Source organism: Ambystoma mexicanum, chromosome 2q (genome assembly GCF_040938575.1).
Source record: "Ambystoma mexicanum isolate Mex_15411 chromosome 2q, UKY_AmexF1_1, whole genome shotgun sequence".
In the NCBI taxonomy this organism is placed as follows: Eukaryota; Metazoa; Chordata; class Amphibia; order Caudata; family Ambystomatidae; genus Ambystoma; species Ambystoma mexicanum.
In genome coordinates, this window is record NC_090924.1 from 1,248,181,120 (window position 1) to 1,248,202,586 (window position 21,467).

Sequence of the window (21,467 nt, forward strand, 5' to 3'; positions counted from 1 at the left end):
CATGTATGGTCAATGTTGAGATTTCATTGTAAAATACAAACTTCTTTATTGGTCACAGTACAGTGTTGGACAAACAAAGAGCACAGCACCAACCCTGTGTCCAATATGCAATCCACTAAAGAAAAAAGCAGATTATAGTTCCAAGAGTGCACTGATGCTTCTGGACATACAATCAGCTGTGAGATTCCTCTAAAGAGATTGGATGACTTTGAGATAAAATGAGAGACCCAACCCTGGATCATTTCTATTCACACCGACAGAACCAAAACCACCATTATGGCCCCTAAACATCCATGCTACTCTGCTTGATCTGTGGAGTCCCCAAAAGAACAACACTATTTCGGCTCCTTTTCAGCATTTACATGACTCCCCTACTGGACCTCATTAGTCTATCCAGACTTGCGTGTTACGACTTTGCAGATAAGACACACATATGCTGAAAACTAATAGGAAAAACAACCCACCAACTAACTCACCAGACCTAAAAAGATGCCTTAAACATGTGCATACCTGGATACAGCAACCAGACTGAAGCTCAACCTTACAAAAAAGGAACTCATTCATTTCAGTGCAGCCCCAACTAAAAGAACATCACTCCTGTGGCCTCATGGGTTGGGCCATTGCCCAGAACCATTATCCATGGCAAGGAACCTCTGACCCACTATGCACTAACCTCAGGCTAGAAGAGCATGGGAGAGGCATCATCAAATGCTGTTTTTCCAAATTCACACTCTATGAGGCATTTGTGTTGAAGCTATTAGACAGAGTGGTGTACAAGCACATTCTAGTCCACCTGACTGAAGACTATATTGAATAAATGGCAATCTGGTTCCAGAGCAGGCTTTGGGACTGCATCGGCTTTACTAGATTTAAAATCCAACATACTACAGTAAATGGAAAAGGGTTGAATCTCTTTACTCATGTCATTGGCCATGCTCTACTCATTAAAAGACTCAAGAGTGTAGCTAACTTCTGTTTCAATGCAGCAAATTGGGTCAAATCCTTTTTTAGAAAATAGGTCTATTAGGTTTGCAATGATATATCAGAAGCAAATAGAAATGAATTGCTATATGGCATCCCCTATGGGGCTTTCCTGTCACCATCCCTATATAATATATTCACTGTTTCGTTGTTTCAGTTGCATTAGGAAAGAGGCACCTGTCTCACTAATTAAGCTGATGACACAATGTGTCATCCCTTTATCTGGTCAGCATGTAGAAGATACCGATCCTTGAATGATGTGTATTGTTGGATTGAGGATTGAGGATTGGATGTTTGAAAGTGGTCTGTTACTTAATGGTGAAAAAATGCAACTCATGGTAATGGGCACCAATATCAGAGTAAATAATTTAGGATCATGATATCAGCATTTCCAGATAGCGGGTTGCAAAATCGCTACTAAAAAGAAAGTAAAAACTATGGGAGTAGATCTTGGTTTGCAAGATCAAGCCAACTTTTGAGTGTCATCAGCAGCTTATTATATTAGACTGCTAGCTCAAATGAGTCCCTTTCTCACAATCGAAAGTTGTGAGACGGTGGCAAGGGCCTTAGTAAGTTCCAAAATCGACTACTGTAGCAGTATTTTAGTGGGGATTATGAAAGGTGACAGCGCAGGACCCCAAACGATTCAAAATAGTGCGGTGAGAGCAGTGCTTAGACTTACAAAAAGTGGCCACATCTCCAAGGCAAGACAAAAGCTTCACTGGCTGCTAATAAAAGCTAAAATAGAGTTTAGGCTTCTGCCAATCACGTGTAAATGCTTAAAGCGTCTTAGCCCATATCTTGTGGATATGACAGCCTGAAAACCTGCACTGCTATCGTTCAGAACTCACCGCAGTCAATAAAGGGGCTTTTTGCATAGCAGCCCCGAAGGCTTGAACTCTTTTCCACCTGATCTGAGAGACTCAACAACCCTCAACGAGTTCAAAAAGAAAATAAAAACCACTTATTTACATAAGAACTGCCATCATCGTCATGACCACTATATTTAGGCCTTTGTCCTATGTAGGGCTGTGTGTCCGGTTTTCTGTTAGTCTATCTCGTAGCGCCATTATGCATCTTGGTCTTTCTGGCTGTGCTTTACAAATAATGAAATGTTAAAATGTAATTTTCCCTACCCGTCCTTCACTCACAGGACAACATCTGTGATTTCTCTATTCCTAACAATACTGGATTGCGCAAACTGCCTTTAATTTACATTCCAGGAATAAATTACGGAATAGAACAAAATACAGAAACTAGACTGCTCATCTGTACTAAAAAGTTTGAACATGTCCATGCAATTTACATGCTTCATTGGCTCTTTGTCAAGAAATGACTACTTTTCAACACCCTTTGCATTGCCCACCCACCATGCTTAACATGGAAATGGCTGGGACTGTTTCACAAAGATCTTCCAGGACTATATAGATTCCTGGACACTTAGGTGGAGTAAAACCACTCTAATTATGGTCCCTGACTACAACTTAGAGACAGAGCAGCCTCATTTTCGATAATACCTAAGAAACGCTAATTGAAATCACAATGCAATCTCCTCTGCCATGACACTTTGCACCTGAACACAATCTCTGAAACAAAGCAAGGTTCATTATACCACGCCACTGACCACTTTATTTTCTCATACATTTTTCAAGTTCATCTATATGCAGATGGAACACCTATCTTGCTTTCTTTGCCATCTTTCAATGTCTGTTTACATCAGCAATTATCGTCCAGCTTGTTTCATTATTTCTTAGATGTCATCTCATTTTCTTAAACTTAACCCCAAAAAGACAGACATATTCTTCTTCCCTCTCTCTACTTCAAAAGACCATCCTCAATACATTGTTCCTCCACGTGCTCTTCCTTTACTCGATCAAGCATGTAATGTTGGTTTCATCTGCGGTCCCAAACATTCTGCTGTTCATATTTGTTGCATTAAGCTTTTCACTATTTGGAAAACGTGTCACTTACTGACTTTCTCCTCTGCAATACTTCTCCTTCAAACTTTAGTTCTCTCTAAACTGGATTATTTCTGTTCTCTTTATGATGTTCCACCTACATATGCACTACTTCCTTTTCCTTCTATTTTACATTACGCAGTATGCATTCTAATTAATCTTGTTTTCGTGGCTAATATTTAACCATATCTAGCCGAATGTCATTGGCTTCCTATAAGTGTTTGCTTCCAATTTCATGTCCTATGTCTTGTTTGCAAATGTCTTTATGATCTCTCTTTTCTCATTTCCGTGTATAAACCGTCACAACACACTCTCTACACTATTCTTCCCGGGTTCTTCTCACCACTCCTCATTCCCCTTCTGCCTTTCATTTTCAAGTGTCAAACTCTTAGCTCCTAAACTTTGAATGCACTGCCTTTGGATGTACTCCTTTCCTCTAACCTAACAATCTTTAGGGGACATTTTAAAATGCATCTATCATCTATTGCATTTTCTTCTCCAAAACTGAATTGATTTGTGTTGTCATCATTACTGCTTTTGTTACAATTATTGTACCGCTATTGATTCTACTTTGAAGCGTTTTGGATAAACGTGCCAGGCAAAATAAAAATATAAAAATATATACATTTATATATAGGATTGCACCACCACACTGAAGAAGTCTCAGAGAAATGACCTTACTCATCTTTCCCAGTTGTACTCTTCCATCACTATCTACTCACTGCTAAAAACGTTCAACTGTACCCCACATTCACTTCCCATGAAATGCCACAACATGTCTAGCACAGTACACTCACTCCTACCTTGTCCTTTTCCTAGCAACAGGCCTCTTCTTTCCACGGAAACCACTGCTTATCTATTACACACTGAAATCATCCTCATGGCTAACAGGCCCATTGTTTCGAGCCACTTCCTGAACACAGTAGAACACACATCAACACACAGGTAAATTGAGCTTCTGACCTGCATTTATCAGCACCAATGTTTTTTGCACATGCCTTTCTCACTATCTAACTAAGACACACTAGATGTGGATTGAGCAGTTTAGTCCTCTGCCCATACTCCAAATAGAGGTTTAGAAAAGTGATTTTAGGGAAAATATACTTTTGAGACTTCTTAAACAGTGCCAGCCTGTGACATTCAACCCTGTTAACGAAATCATAATACGTGAAGGAATTGGTACTTGGCTTACATGTATTACCTATGGTATGGTAAGTAGAACTATATGTTTCAAAGCAAACCAATAGTATACATTAAATAAATGCCTAAACATCAAGAAAGAAAAACAACATTTATAATGTACTTCAGTGTTACTGTCCCATGTCATCAGAACACAGATTTTTCTAGATAAACAATTTCGATCTTTTGACATGTGCGTTTCTCAACTTTTCTGGTGAATTTACATAACACAGTATGAATTGTATTTGTCATGAAATTATCCAATAAAAAATACATGAGTTGCAACATAAAGGTGCAAACACTGCCTTGTTTCGACCTTCAGGCTTTATCAAGGATAATCAATTATTAATCAATAATCATTGTACTATAAATCACATTAATCATAATATTCACTTAGCTACCTATGAGAAGTAGTATAATAGGTGAGGAGAACAGAGAAAAGGGGACAGGGGGTAGAAATATAAAAATAATAATTAATTATTACTTATGATTCATGTAGTTAGTCAAATACATATGGGCATTTATAATAGCTAATTGTCATATCATTTTTTACAATAGAATACACATATTTACATGTATTAACTATAACTCACTCACCATCTTACCATCTGGTATTCCACATAATCATGAGCAGAATGTTGCTTATATAAAACTTCTGTCACAGTGACAAGGGTAAGATTAAGGCTGTTATGCATATCCCTGTAATGGATACATGATTCATGGGACATTAAAGTACTTGCAGTATGCTCCTTGTATGTGGAAATACGGTATGTATCAACCAGAGTGAAGTATATTATGAGCATAGTAGATATACACTCTAAACACTAAAGTTTTTATTACATATTGTGGATGTTTATCCAATATTCCTTCATAAGGCTGCCTTAACTAAAGATGTTATTATTCTTAATTAGCGTTCACATGGGGGTGATCAGGCAGGCTACTAGCCAATCAGGAATCTCGGAAAGGGGGGCTTTACCTGATGGTAAAGCCTATATTCAGAGATTAGTTAGAAGCAGGAGCTTGCCATTTTTCCTATCGATCTGCAAATAAGTGCGCCTCTGTGCACATTCCCATCAACCACAAACACCAGTGTTCATATTGCTTACACCCTCCCATCACTTTCTCACCCGCCTCACTTAACGGCATCACTCAATATTACTAGCACTTCCCCAGCACGGTCAATGCCTACCATGGAGGCCATCTTCTTTTGTAGTTTCTTTAAGTTGAGACATGGCAAACACTCCATTTCGTAACTTAATAAAAAAAAAAAAACATCCTGGAAAAAGTGTTCTGGGGTACTAATAGCAATAAACACATCCAGGTGGGCGCATTAGCGGGTCTTGTATTACTGCAACGTTCGTTAAGTCCTTCACTTTGTGTCGACTGTAACTCGGTCAGGAGCATACCTGATCCGCTAATGCCACTGCCCATTGGGGTTTATTGCATAATTAAACTACCTTATTACATTATCCAGTTTTGATTCATTCTGCTGTAATAACCATTCTCTTGCTTGTTTGGTGTACTGCATGTTTTAGCTGCCATTAGCAATAGCATGTCACATTAATTATCAACAAAACACCAAAAGTTGCACCAGTGACAATTTTAATACTGTTTGACTCAAAATAAATCCAGGAAACACCTAAGTCCTAACCTGGCAAAAATGCAAACATGCATCTTTAATTTAAACTCTTAGAACCTCCTACACATGGACTGCTGTCACCGAGGCTGTTCCAACCACAAAGCACATTGAGGCCATACAAATGAGGAAAGGGCACTATATAAATGACGAATACAATACAATACAATGTTACTGTCCTCATTTCTTAGCTAGACAAATGACGGAAACTGTTAGTTGGCAGAACATTAAGCTTGCCTGGAAAAGAGAGAGAGAGAGAGAGAGCTCATAGAACAAAACAAATGTAAGAGAAACCCCACTTTTAATTTTTAATTTTTTTATTCATGCTACAAGACCACTCTGTTATGCACTTGACAGTCCTAAAACTTCACTAGAGGGCAGCAGATCCAAAGCCTGATTCAGTATTTTGGCCTAATTCACACCAGGATGCGTCTTTTGCAACGATTGCATATCCATTTGGTTAATGCGAAAAGATATCATATATTATTATTCTGTGTTCGACTTCCCTGTGAAAAGCTTCATGAGAGAGGATACAGGATCTTCATTTTTTGAAACAATAACTAATAGGATTAATTTTTGTATTGCCTGGCCATCCAACTGCATACTTGGCAATGTTACAAGTTCTCTTGGATGCAGGAGAAACAAGACCTTATCAACATTTTTTGAGTATTCTTGCAAGTCTGTATTTCCCTTTACATTTAGGATAATGCACTTACATATGAACATTCCCCCCTCGAGTTAATTCATTAACTACACCCCACTATCTTTTATCTTGTCAAAAGTAGTTTTGGGTACCTGCACTTTACTGACATTATGCAAATCTCCTCGGTATTCTTCTGGGCTGCATGGTAAAAAAATGAAAACCCCCATCCCCTGTGCAATCAACATACATTTCAATATAGTTTTCAAGATCATTTGGGTGATCGAAGTGTGTCCATGGTGGACCAATTGATTGTTCTATTCTAGCCATGCTTGGCCGGTCCGCGACAGTCCATTGGCCCTCATTCCGAGTTAGGACTACACCATGGAGTAAATAGCTCCATGGTTGGCAACCATGGAGCTATTTACTCCATGGAATACCGGCATGGTGAATGGAGTAATTTCCGGTCCATTCCAAGGTTGGATGGACCGGTAATTCCCCATTCACCATAGCCCTTCCCCATCCCCATTTCTGCCCCCATAGGGCTCAATGGGAATGGGGAAGGAGGTAATTACGGCACCGTAAATTACGGTGCCGTAATTTACTCCAAGGTCACTTTGCGGGTCCCGTAATTTACTCCTGCTAAAAGCAGGAGGTAAAGAGGGACCCGCAAAGGGAACTCGGAATACGGAGGTAAGGGATTACCGCCATCGGTGCCCTTACAGGCGCCGGTAATCCCTTACCTCCAACCTCGGAATGACCCCCATTGTCCTGTTTGGGTATGAACATTATTCAAAAGGGGAGTATCATTGGCAGGTTTCACTGTGAGTGACATTGTGTGCATTGTTTTAGACATGATCTTTTTAGAGCATTCCACAATCAGCTGACAGGTACAGAAAAGAAAAAGCAGCAAGACAAGAACAGGAATCAACAGCTTAAATATATTACTCATACATGTAGGTACTCAGGAAAACAATGATGTGGACCAATCATTTCCCTTCACCCCACTTTCTATCTTCATTGTGGTGCGCACATTATGTATTTCCTGCTTCAAAGGTCCATTGCCTGTGTCGTTGGAAGGTGTACAAGTACAGCAAGAAGCACCCAGTTTTGCTCAAATTCCACCATCCATTGCAGTTAGTAAATTCAAATCGTAGCGGTTTTGGAGAGTGGTCAGCCTAAATGCTTCCCTCATGGCATCCAGTTCATGTTCTGTTTCATTAGCCAGTTCTATCAACTCCCAACGAGTAATTTCCACTGTTTGTAGCCCAGGAGCAAACATTGTGGCAAAACATGTTTCGACTGTGCTATCTGTATTCATCAGGTATATCATTGAGCTTATTACTGGGACAGGTTTTTGCTATGGCATTGATGCTGCAGGCCAAAGAACGCCAGCCCTGCTGATGCATTAGGTACAAATGGTTGGTCATTGGGTGGTTGCTAATTGCTGTAACGTTACCTGCTGGGATAACCATCATGGGGGCTTGCCACCAAACATATTCCTATGGCGGTAATTGTACATATCCCATCTATGCACATATCCAGTAAATATCCATGTGTGCTGCTGTTCCCCCTTGAGTATCTGGGAGATCAACCGTCTCACCACAGTGCTCGTTAGTGCCCACAAACACAGCACTGCTGCCTCTGAAACACAAGGAAAATTGATCTTTGTCTGGAGCATATACTGATCGATCCACATCCAACTTCTGACATATTTTTCCAGACATCAAATCAAGTTTAATGTATTTGTAGAATTGCACTCTTTGGTAATCCAAACACCCCTCCTGCTCTGCGCCCAATCAGCCCTTCGACCCATCTATTTTTGTAGAAAATAGCACATTCTATCTGTAATAGAAGTCTTATTCTGCAGTGGGCTATTCCTGTCCTACTTCATCAGAACACTGGAATGTAGGTGTTCCATAAAAGCAACCCCATTCTTCCCCTCTCCATTTGTTCAATACCTAAGTATAACATTCTTCAAACTATCTTTCTCAGTTTAATGCAATTGTCTTCATATACCATTGTGTTAAATACTACCCATTGTACTCGAACCTCATGTCCCTGAATCCGCCATCACACCCTACATAAAGCCAGGTGCACAAAACACTGTACCACCCTTGGTGGTATTTCTTGTGGTATAACCAATCTAGGAGTGGATGTTGCATGGGGGAATCAATGAACAAACAAAATAAGGTTTGCTCAATGTCTCTCTTCCCATTACCCTCATGTGGCAATACCACATATTTTCATCTGCAAGGTGATGTACATCTTTAGATCTATCTAAAATAACTCTTGGGTTAGAAATATCCCTCCTAATTCTATTCATGAAACCACTAATATTCACAGGTTAATTTGCAATGTTAATATCATTATTGGACCCAGCCATGGAAAGAAACCACATGAAGTTGACCCTGAAGAAAGATAAAAACATAAGACAGAAGAGGAGAACAATGTAAGCATATATGTTCTCATGCTATCTATAGTCTTTGGAGGGTGTGGAGAAATGTTATTATCCAACTGCCCAAAGGAACATATTGCTTTTAAAACAATTAAAGAAATGTCACTCATCATATTATTCTCCCCTCTTCTTCCTACTTTTGTTTGGAGGGAGGGAAAAGCTCTTCTCTTTCCTGACATTGCTGATGTGGATCCATGTTCGCCAGCCTGCAACTTTGATGGATGTGTGTGTGGTGTAGATGATGTAGTACGGATCTTCAAACATAGGCTCCTTCCACATGCACACAAAGTTTTGTACCCAAATGCAAACTCCTGGGAAGTTGCTTTGATGAGTTGGCCACTAGTGAGAATGTTCTTTTTGATGGGGTCCAATCTGATGATGTATAAGTCCAACAGATTTGATTAGTTCCCTAAAATATTCCCTAATTTCATCACCAAAAATGTCAGCAGAATTATGTTCATCAGAGGCTTTGCATACAGGTCTGAGGGTTGTATGTTGTATTGGTTGTATGCAGCATCCTGCCAGTCACTATCTCATGAAGTTTAAGGAAATTACTTATTACATAATGAGACTAAGGTGAGCGGCAGACAGTGTACCCAGCTTTTGTGCACAAAGTGGCAAGCTTTTTTTTAGTAATCCATTTATGCACTCTACGATCCCATTGGCCTCAGTGTTCAATTGAGCAGTTTGTGCTTTATGCCCAATAAAGAGAAGATCTCTTTGAACATCTCATTGAAAAGGTGAGTCCCATTGTCTGATCTCAGGACATCATTTATCCACCACAGGGGGAATACATCATGCACTAGATTTCCGGCTGCCGATTTGGCATTGGGATAAACACACGGACCTGCTTCAAGCCATTAGGCGAGTTGGCATACAACAATTAGATAAAAAAGTTACTGCACCTGTTAACCATGTCCATGTAATCAATCTGCAAGTGATGAAAGGGCCACAAGGGGCGGGGCAGGGCAATGTTGCTTTCAGTGTCCTGAGAATGTGATTGTGGTGTACATTTGGTATGTGTTACAGCTGGATATGAAATCATCAGCATGTTCTTGAATATTTGGAATGTACCATTCTTCCTGTAAATCCACTGCGTTGTACTGTTTGGTTGTGTGTGCATAGTAGTGCAACTGCTCAATGGAAACTGTAAATAATGCTTGGGGCACAATTGGTTTCCGTGAAATGTTTTGTCTCCATTTTAGATCTGTGGGGGACACTGAACACCCTCTCTTTGTCCATTACTCTTTCTCCTGCTGGGGGGCTTGTGCTTGGAATTCAATGCCCAGCACCAAATCTTATCCAGTCAAATATGCATCGGAAAGGGGGGCTTTACCTGATGGTAAAGCCTATATTCAGAGATTAGTTAGAAGCAGGAGCTTGCCATTTTTCCTATCGATCTGCAAATAAGTGCGCCTCTGTGCACATTCCCATCAACCACAAACACCAGTGTTCATATTGCTTACACCCTCCCATCACTTTCTCACCCGCCTCACTTAACGGCATCACTCAATATTACTAGCACTTCCCCAGCACGGTCAATGCCTACCATGGAGGCCATCTTCTTTTGTAGTTTCTTTAAGTTGAGACATGGCAAACACTCCATTTCGTAACTTAATAAAAAAAAAAAAACATCCTGGAAAAAGTGTTCTGGGGTACTAATAGCAATAAACACATCCAGGTGGGCGCATTAGCGGGTCTTGTATTACTGCAACGTTCGTTAAGTCCTTCACTTTGTGTCGACTGTAACTCGGTCAGGAGCATACCTGATCCGCTAATGCCACTGCCCATTGGGGTTTATTGCATAATTAAACTACCTTATTACATTATCCAGTTTTGATTCATTCTGCTGTAATAACCATTCTCTTGCTTGTTTGGTGTACTGCATGTTTTAGCTGCCATTAGCAATAGCATGTCACATTAATTATCAACAAAACACCAAAAGTTGCACCAGTGACAATTTTAATACTGTTTGACTCAAAATAAATCCAGGAAACACCTAAGTCCTAACCTGGCAAAAATGCAAACATGCATCTTTAATTTAAACTCTTAGAACCTCCTACACATGGACTGCTGTCACCGAGGCTGTTCCAACCACAAAGCACATTGAGGCCATACAAATGAGGAAAGGGCACTATATAAATGACGAATACAATACAATACAATGTTACTGTCCTCATTTCTTAGCTAGACAAATGACGGAAACTGTTAGTTGGCAGAACATTAAGCTTGCCTGGAAAAGAGAGAGAGAGAGAGAGAGCTCATAGAACAAAACAAATGTAAGAGAAACCCCACTTTTAATTTTTAATTTTTTTATTCATGCTACAAGACCACTCTGTTATGCACTTGACAGTCCTAAAACTTCACTAGAGGGCAGCAGATCCAAAGCCTGATTCAGTATTTTGGCCTAATTCACACCAGGATGCGTCTTTTGCAACGATTGCATATCCATTTGGTTAATGCGAAAAGATATCATATATTATTATTCTGTGTTCGACTTCCCTGTGAAAAGCTTCATGAGAGAGGATACAGGATCTTCATTTTTTGAAACAATAACTAATAGGATTAATTTTTGTATTGCCTGGCCATCCAACTGCATACTTGGCAATGTTACAAGTTCTCTTGGATGCAGGAGAAACAAGACCTTATCAACATTTTTTGAGTATTCTTGCAAGTCTGTATTTCCCTTTACATTTAGGATAATGCACTTACATATGAACATCCCCCCCTCGAGTTAATTCATTAACTACACCCCACTATCTTTTATCTTGTCAAAAGTAGTTTTGGGTACCTGCACTTTACTGACATTATGCAAATCTCCTCGGTATTCTTCTGGGCTGCATGGTAAAAAAATGAAAACCCCCATCCCCTGTGCAATCAACATACATTTCAATATAGTTTTCAAGATCATTTGGGTGATCGAAGTGTGTCCATGGTGGACCAATTGATTGTTCTATTCTAGCCATGCTTGGCCGGTCCGCGACAGTCCATTGGCCCTCATTCCGAGTTAGGACTACACCATGGAGTAAATAGCTCCATGGTTGGCAACCATGGAGCTATTTACTCCATGGAATACCGGCATGGTGAATGGAGTAATTTCCGGTCCATTCCAAGGTTGGATGGACCGGTAATTCCCCATTCACCATAGCCCTTCCCCATCCCCATTTCTGCCCCCATAGGGCTCAATGGGAATGGGGAAGGAGGTAATTACGGCACCGTAAATTACGGTGCCGTAATTTACTCCAAGGTCACTTTGCGGGTCCCGTAATTTACTCCTGCTAAAAGCAGGAGGTAAAGAGGGACCCGCAAAGGGAACTCGGAATACGGAGGTAAGGGATTACCGCCATCGGTGCCCTTACAGGCGCCGGTAATCCCTTACCTCCAACCTCGGAATGACCCCCATTGTCCTGTTTGGGTATGAACATTATTCAAAAGGGGAGTATCATTGGCAGGTTTCACTGTGAGTGACATTGTGTGCATTGTTTTAGACATGATCTTTTTAGAGCATTCCACAATCAGCTGACAGGTACAGAAAAGAAAAAGCAGCAAGACAAGAACAGGAATCAACAGCTTAAATATATTACTCATACATGTAGGTACTCAGGAAAACAATGATGTGGACCAATCATTTCCCTTCACCCCACTTTCTATCTTCATTGTGGTGCGCACATTATGTATTTCCTGCTTCAAAGGTCCATTGCCTGTGTCGTTGGAAGGTGTACAAGTACAGCAAGAAGCACCCAGTTTTGCTCAAATTCCACCATCCATTGCAGTTAGTAAATTCAAATCGTAGCGGTTTTGGAGAGTGGTCAGCCTAAATGCTTCCCTCATGGCATCCAGTTCATGTTCTGTTTCATTAGCCAGTTCTATCAACTCCCAACGAGTAATTTCCACTGTTTGTAGCCCAGGAGCAAACATTGTGGCAAAACATGTTTCGACTGTGCTATCTGTATTCATCAGGTATATCATTGAGCTTATTACTGGGACAGGTTTTTGCTATGGCATTGATGCTGCAGGCCAAAGAACGCCAGCCCTGCTGATGCATTAGGTACAAATGGTTGGTCATTGGGTGGTTGCTAATTGCTGTAACGTTACCTGCTGGGATAACCATCATGGGGGCTTGCCACCAAACATATTCCTATGGCGGTAATTGTACATATCCCATCTATGCACATATCCAGTAAATATCCATGTGTGCTGCTGTTCCCCCTTGAGTATCTGGGAGATCAACCGTCTCACCACAGTGCTCGTTAGTGCCCACAAACACAGCACTGCTGCCTCTGAAACACAAGGAAAATTGATCTTTGTCTGGAGCATATACTGATCGATCCACATCCAACTTCTGACATATTTTTCCAGACATCAAATCAAGTTTAATGTATTTGTAGAATTGCACTCTTTGGTAATCCAAACACCCCTCCTGCTCTGCGCCCAATCAGCCCTTCGACCCATCTATTTTTGTAGAAAATAGCACATTCTATCTGTAATAGAAGTCTTATTCTGCAGTGGGCTATTCCTGTCCTACTTCATCAGAACACTGGAATGTAGGTGTTCCATAAAAGCAACCCCATTCTTCCCCTCTCCATTTGTTCAATACCTAAGTATAACATTCTTCAAACTATCTTTCTCAGTTTAATGCAATTGTCTTCATATACCATTGTGTTAAATACTACCCATTGTACTCGAACCTCATGTCCCTGAATCCGCCATCACACCCTACATAAAGCCAGGTGCACAAAACACTGTACCACCCTTGGTGGTATTTCTTGTGGTATAACCAATCTAGGAGTGGATGTTGCATGGGGGAATCAATGAACAAACAAAATAAGGTTTGCTCAATGTCTCTCTTCCCATTACCCTCATGTGGCAATACCACATATTTTCATCTGCAAGGTGATGTACATCTTTAGATCTATCTAAAATAACTCTTGGGTTAGAAATATCCCTCCTAATTCTATTCATGAAACCACTAATATTCACAGGTTAATTTGCAATGTTAATATCATTATTGGACCCAGCCATGGAAAGAAACCACATGAAGTTGACCCTGAAGAAAGATAAAAACATAAGACAGAAGAGGAGAACAATGTAAGCATATATGTTCTCATGCTATCTATAGTCTTTGGAGGGTGTGGAGAAATGTTATTATCCAACTGCCCAAAGGAACATATTGCTTTTAAAACAATTAAAGAAATGTCACTCATCATATTATTCTCCCCTCTTCTTCCTACTTTTGTTTGGAGGGAGGGAAAAGCTCTTCTCTTTCCTGACATTGCTGATGTGGATCCATGTTCGCCAGCCTGCAACTTTGATGGATGTGTGTGTGGTGTAGATGATGTAGTACGGATCTTCAAACATAGGCTCCTTCCACATGCACACAAAGTTTTGTACCCAAATGCAAACTCCTGGGAAGTTGCTTTGATGAGTTGGCCACTAGTGAGAATGTTCTTTTTGATGGGGTCCAATCTGATGATGTATAAGTCCAACAGATTTGATTAGTTCCCTAAAATATTCCCTAATTTCATCACCAAAAATGTCAGCAGAATTATGTTCATCAGAGGCTTTGCATACAGGTCTGAGGGTTGTATGTTGTATTGGTTGTATGCAGCATCCTGCCAGTCACTATCTCATGAAGTTTAAGGAAATTACTTATTACATAATGAGACTAAGGTGAGCGGCAGACAGTGTACCCAGCTTTTGTGCACAAAGTGGCAAGCTTTTTTTTAGTAATCCATTTATGCACTCTACGATCCCATTGGCCTCAGTGTTCAATTGAGCAGTTTGTGCTTTATGCCCAATAAAGAGAAGATCTCTTTGAACATCTCATTGAAAAGGTGAGTCCCATTGTCTGATCTCAGGACATCATTTATCCACCACAGGGGGAATACATCATGCACTAGATTTCCGGCTGCCGATTTGGCATTGGGATAAACACACGGACCTGCTTCAAGCCATTAGGCGAGTTGGCATACAACAATTAGATAAAAAAGTTACTGCACCTGTTAACCATGTCCATGTAATCAATCTGCAAGTGATGAAAGGGCCACAAGGGGCGGGGCAGGGCAATGTTGCTTTCAGTGTCCTGAGAATGTGATTGTGGTGTACATTTGGTATGTGTTACAGCTGGATATGAAATCATCAGCATGTTCTTGAATATTTGGAATGTACCATTCTTCCTGTAAATCCACTGCGTTGTACTGTTTGGTTGTGTGTGCATAGTAGTGCAACTGCTCAATGGAAACTGTAAATAATGCTTGGGGCACAATTGGTTTCCGTGAAATGTTTTGTCTCCATTTTAGATCTGTGGGGGACACTGAACACCCTCTCTTTGTCCATTACTCTTTCTCCTGCTGGGGGGCTTGTGCTTGGAATTCAATGAGGTGGGGCAGGGGACGGGCATTTTAAGTAGTTGCACTGTTTACTTTTTGACAATTCAAGAAAGGGATATTCTGTGTTGTATGGGGTATGAGTATGCTGCCTCTTTTTCTGCTGAGTCAGCTGCGCTATTGCACAAGCAATGGCATCTGTATTGTATATGTGTGCTGCACATTTGATTAGCGCAAGTACTTTGAGAAGAGTTAATGCATCTCTCAGCCAGGACAATAATGCAACAATGTGCACTGTGTGTGCCATGTGCTTTTCTGAATCCTCTCCAGCATCATCATGAAAGCCTTGAGTGCACTGAGAACGTGACATAGGCTGAGTCTGAATAAATGATTCATGATGTCGTGAGACATCCTATGGACAATTCTAATGCTCTGATAAGGGCCACTAGCCCAGCTGCCTGCGCAGTTATTTGATGGTAGGGACACCTTTTCCAATACCTTGTATTCCCCTGATTTAAAGCTCACTACAACTGCTCCTGCGTGCATTTTTCCCTTGAGTGCGTCTTCTCTAACATAGATAGTGTCACCTGTAATGTTTTCATAATTATCGCAATCATGCACGTTGTCATTCTGCAGTACTTGCTCTGCAATTAATGTTGCTGTACTGACAGTGTGCCACCTGACAATGTCGATGGAGGGGTTGGAAAAATGTCCTCATACCCTGATGCTCCTTGTGTGCTGAAAGTGGATTTTGATTTTTCTAAGATTAAGATTGCATAAACCGCATGCTCCACATAGAGTGACCAGGCACGCTATGGTGATGGTGGATGATTTCTGGATTACAAAATCAGCTACTGCCAGGGCTTTTCTGCATGGGAAGTATCCATGCATGCCTCGGTCTAGGAACCCAGAGGAATAAGCCAAAGGGCCCATTGACGTTCATTTGGTGAGGACAGCCATCGTCACTTGACCATTAGAATGTGAGATCAGGAAGAATTGTTTTTTGTGATCTGGTGTTGCTAAAACTGGTGCACTACTGATTGCTTTTTTCGAGTTCCTTAAATGATTGGATCATCTCATCTGTCCAAACAATTGGTCCCTTAACTTTGAATGCTTCCTTCAACCCTTGAAATAGGGGGTTTGGTATAAGTAGATTAGTCAAATATCCATACTTGGCAATAGTTGCAAAACCCTATGAATTGTTGCATCTGTTGGACTGTGGTTGGCTGTGATGGGTGGTGTACCACTGCTGCCCTTACTAGAGTTACTTTTCTCCCAGCCGATGATATGATTTTCCCTAGCTACTCAACGTCTTACTGACAAAACTGCAGTTTCTCTTTGTCCAGCGTGTAGACCTTTTCTGCCAATAAAGTAATGTATTTTACTTAATATTTTCTACATTGCTCTTCTCGTCTATATATGGAATCACTGTGCTCAGAAGTTGTGAGTTTCCTAAGTCAATTTGCAATACTCTGGTAAATATACCAGGGGATTCACAATACTCTTTTGGCAAACAAGTGTGTTGGAATCTCTGGCACCTGTAAGTAAATGCTGTGAGGGGCTGCGACTCAGGGTTCAATGGGATGGAGAAGCATACATTCTTGAGACTACAGTGACATGAGTGGCCTCTGTGGGGATGTGACAAAGGATGGTGCCAGGGTTGAAGACAACTGGGAATTCTGCATCTACCATGTTATTCAACAGAGCGGATGTCTGAACCATTCTCGAAGATGACCCTTTTGCTTTTTTGACAGGGTATATAGCTGTGATACATGGTGATTCTGATAGCTGTATTATGACCTGCTGCCATAAAGCTACGATATTTTGATAGGTACCCTCTGCTGCTTCATGTAGCATGGGATACTGTTTACTCCTCAGAGAAACACTGCATCTGGCTTCCATTTGATGCAACCCCCCCATGCCCTTTAACAGGCCAACATCAAGGGTTCTACTGGTCCATAACTAACTTGGCACATTCTCTAATTTGTCCTCCATATGCAGTTGCAATGCCTTGGCAAGGTGCATGGTGTGGTGTACTTATCTGTGCTCTACAATTATCTAGTAGTGTACAGACATTTCAAATATCATCTCTCCATCATCCTCAGTATCTTCCAATAGCTGTTCATCAGACACATCTCTCACTCACTGTGTTGGGTCAATGCATAGAACTGTTCACCATTCTTATCTTTCTTGTCCAAACTGGCTGCCTTGGTGATCACTGTTTCCAAATATATCTTGATACTGGTGCCTGGTACCCTTTCCTGAGGGACAACTTGTCTGAATAGAAACTCGGCAGATATGCACCACAATTGTCCTTGATCCCTTTCTACCCAACCTAAAATGATTGCTACCCCATAATGGAACAAATCTAGATGGAATGCAACACCTCGCAGAGACCTTACCATGCAAAGTGTTGTTATTAGTGTTTCAGCCCTAGCACAGTATATTCCTGGGGTAGAACATACTATACATTCCTCTGTAAATAAGATGGTTATGTTCCATTTTGCCATGAGGTCCCTGACCAAGATGTGTACTGTGGTGTCTCGTGAATACAATAAAGGTGCTGACACTTTCTCTGTTTGTGCAGTGATATGTAAGTGTTCAGTGAAAGGATCAGATACAATAGCCCCAGAAAATCCCTATCTGTACATTATTGTGTCCTACAGAGGGAACCTTCCTTCCCTAAACAGGACTTGGTAGACCCTGTGACTTCCGAATAATAAAATGTTCTATCTCCTATTTTAACTCCCATTCGTGTTTTCTCATCCAGGTCAGCAGTTACTATTAGTACTGGGCACGTCAGCGCTCCCTGTGGGTTATCCTATTGTGGGTGACCATTTGTACCTGGGAGCGGGAACCAATTGCCCCCAAACACACTTGCTCCTGCGCAGTGAGTTATCATCCCTTGTTGCAAGGAGTACTTATTCCACAGCTAGGCCGATGGCAGCTGCATATTTGACTGGATAAGATTTGGTGCTGGGCATTATACTGGCTGTGGTTGCATGGGGCACATGGCATATGGGGCAAACTGGTGCTGCGGGAATTGGATTTGTTAGTAAAGGGAGGGGTGATTTCCTAGGTAATTAGGGTATCACCCTTTCGGCCATCCCTTTCCTTTGATCCCAGCCACCATATTAAAATCTGCTTGTACCTCTGTGGGGAGACCTTAACGCAACATGTGATAGAAACTGGCAATATTTGTATCCTAAGCCATTCCCGTCTCTATCCGCCAAATCTCTTGTATTTGCTGGATATAGATTGTGGGGTTCTCATCTACCTTCATTGTGCAGGCCAGGATATAATTTATGTCAGGCCTGTCGTTATACATTGCTCTAAAAATGTTTACATATGTCTGCTCAACAGTTGTTACATGGAGCACCATCATGGGCAGTTTCGTGGAACGTCACTCTCCCATACCACAGTATTTTCCATATTTTGTTAGCCTTCGCTCCCAACAGGGAATTGAACAAACTCGTTATGTCTCCTACAGCTATAGTTAATCCTACTGTGTGCTTCTCTATGGTAAAATCCACATGCCAGCTTCCGCGATGAGGGAGGACAAGGTACATAATGAGATCTACCCAGCCCCTTCTGCATCAATGGTACTGTGTTCCTTATTTTGTATAATTTGAGACGTTCCCTTGCTTCTTATCATTTGCTATGGCCATTCGCCAAAGCCATGGCCTATGACTGCAGCCTAATGGTGTTATTTCTTCTAGGTCCTCTGTCTCCCACCCATCGTCATTGTCCTATATTTCACTTTTGGTATATACCAAGTCATAGTCTAAACTGAGATTGAGCCCCTTCATATCTTGTGGACACCCTGTAGCTTCCCCTAAATTGGGTGTTTCCTCCTTTGTTGCTATCTAAGGATCTTTAATATCTTTACTATCAATCTTAAAAACAATCTGTCCTGCCCTCCATGTGACTGTTTCTATCGGCGCACACTGCACTGCACTCCCCTTTCCCCTGAACTGCTTTAGCCAGCTCCTCCTCTGCCTTCTGTAATTCTGCTTCTAATTGACGGCAAGCCTTATTCTCGATTTCTAAAATCAATGGGTCTCTGGTGGTGTCCTTGGGTTTTCCTATTGGTTTCTTTGTGTCTTCAGTTCGGGGTGTGAACTTCGGGTTAGTGTATCCTATGGAAGGGTATAGGGGGTAGAGCCCATAAGGGAGTGGAGTGTTTTCCTGACTGTGCACTTGAATTGATCCCTCTTTAACATTCTTGGGGACATTCTCTTCCTCTAAGAACATTTTCCATAAATCACGTATACTCTGTCCATTTTTCAGCTGCTTCCCTTTATATGTTGACAACAAATATGTGTACATATGTTTTAATACGATTTTTTCATATGTGCCCTTTTTGAGCCATGGTTCATACAGTTTACCCACTGTCCCCTGGACCCACTCTTTGTGGTACTTTAAAATGTTTTCCTTGTATTGCTGAAGTGCTTTACACATATGCTCCAATGGAGTATCCATAATAACATGAGGTTCTCATTAAAAAATAAACAAAATTCACAAACACCAGACCAGCTGTGTCTTATTTACACAGCTCAGAGCACACCAATGCACCATAACAAAACACCAAACCTAGAACACCTTCACTTGTGCAATTGCCAAAAACTCCCTATACACACGCGCATGTATGTACTAACAATGCCTCACAACGAATACCTATGTTTATAAAACTACTAACAATGCCTGCAAAACATTTCTTCAAAATGTGCTGTAGATACATCCTCTGCCTGGTGACCTCAAGGTGATTGTACTTAACCCTCCTCAAGTCCTATTCTAGAATTGAGGGATAACCTGCCCTTTCCTCATAGAACCATCAGCTTATATGCAGCGCTCTTTCCCCATTTTAAGAGGAACTTCCCCACATTAAATAATTACTTTTCATCATTTTATGAAGTCATCTTTCCCTGCATCAGGATAGAGTCACCTCAAAACATCAAAAGTACTTATGGAATATGGTACAACATTATCTTTCCTCATCAAGAGGAGCTTTCCCCCACTATTCCATGAACTCATATACAATATAAGTTCAGAAGCAATAATAAACCAATAAAGAGAAATGTCACAAACACTCTGTTTCACACTAAATGTACACTTATTTACTATGTATCCTCTGAGTCCTCTTGATATCGTGCCCCCCTTAACTGTCTGCACAGCCTGGAGCAGCCGCACAATACAGAGATCAGAAAGATATTTAGAGAACACAGTGTCTGCTCACGTATTCCTGTTCCATTTGTGTGCACACAAACTGCTCTGTGAAGGGTGCAGGTGCCTGCGCCCAAGGACCTTTCGGCATAGATCCCTGGGAGGCCCTTGAGATTACGTTGGCAGGTCACCATTTGTTTTACTCCAATTATATCCAGGAAACAATAACAAGGTGCTTCAATTATCAGCTGGAAGATTAATCAGTCTCAAGTTACTGGAAGGCTGAGGACTCTCGACCCGCTCAAATCTGGCTACAGATTTTATAGACAGACACTACAAAATTATAAAGTATTCCAGACAATAAGTAGATGGAAATTCCTATTCTCCAACTCACTCTTCCCATTTGCAAACATAAAGATCGACATACATTACCCTACTCTATTGGTTAGTACATTATAGCTTAGATCCAAATACATCTCCTGCCGATGACTGAATAGGGTAAGTAGTGAAAAGTGAAATTAGCGCCTTGTGGCAACAAATAGAAGACATATTAACATCCTTTCCAATGACATCAGGCAGCTTGGCACTCTAGACCAAGGCCAGGACATACAGCTTCCTTACTGTGAAACATATCTTTGCAACTGCCAAATGGATACATGTTTCTGTCTCCATTACTTAGCTAGACCAAGACAGAAATTGTTAGTTCGCCGAACGTTCAGCTTTCCTGGGAAAGAGGAGATATTTATACTACCAGACCACTGTGTCACAAAATCAACAGCCCTAAGACTTTAATAGAGGGCAGTAGATCCAAAGATTCAGTATGCTGGCAGTGCCTCGGCCCTAATTAACACCAGGATGCACTTTTGCAACTATTGTATTTCTTCACAATGTGCTGTAGATACATCCTCTGCCTGGTGACCTCAAGGTGAGTGTACTTAACCCTCCTCAAGTCCTGTTTGGCTAATGCTAAAATACATAATCCATTATTATTCTGTATTGTGGGTTATTTTGACCCATGCCAATGTGCCCCACTGCACCACTTTACAAATGGGGAAAGAAACAGACAAAAATGGATGCACTTATCCGTGAGCTCAAAAAATCTGCAAAACTGCATTTGGGTCACAAC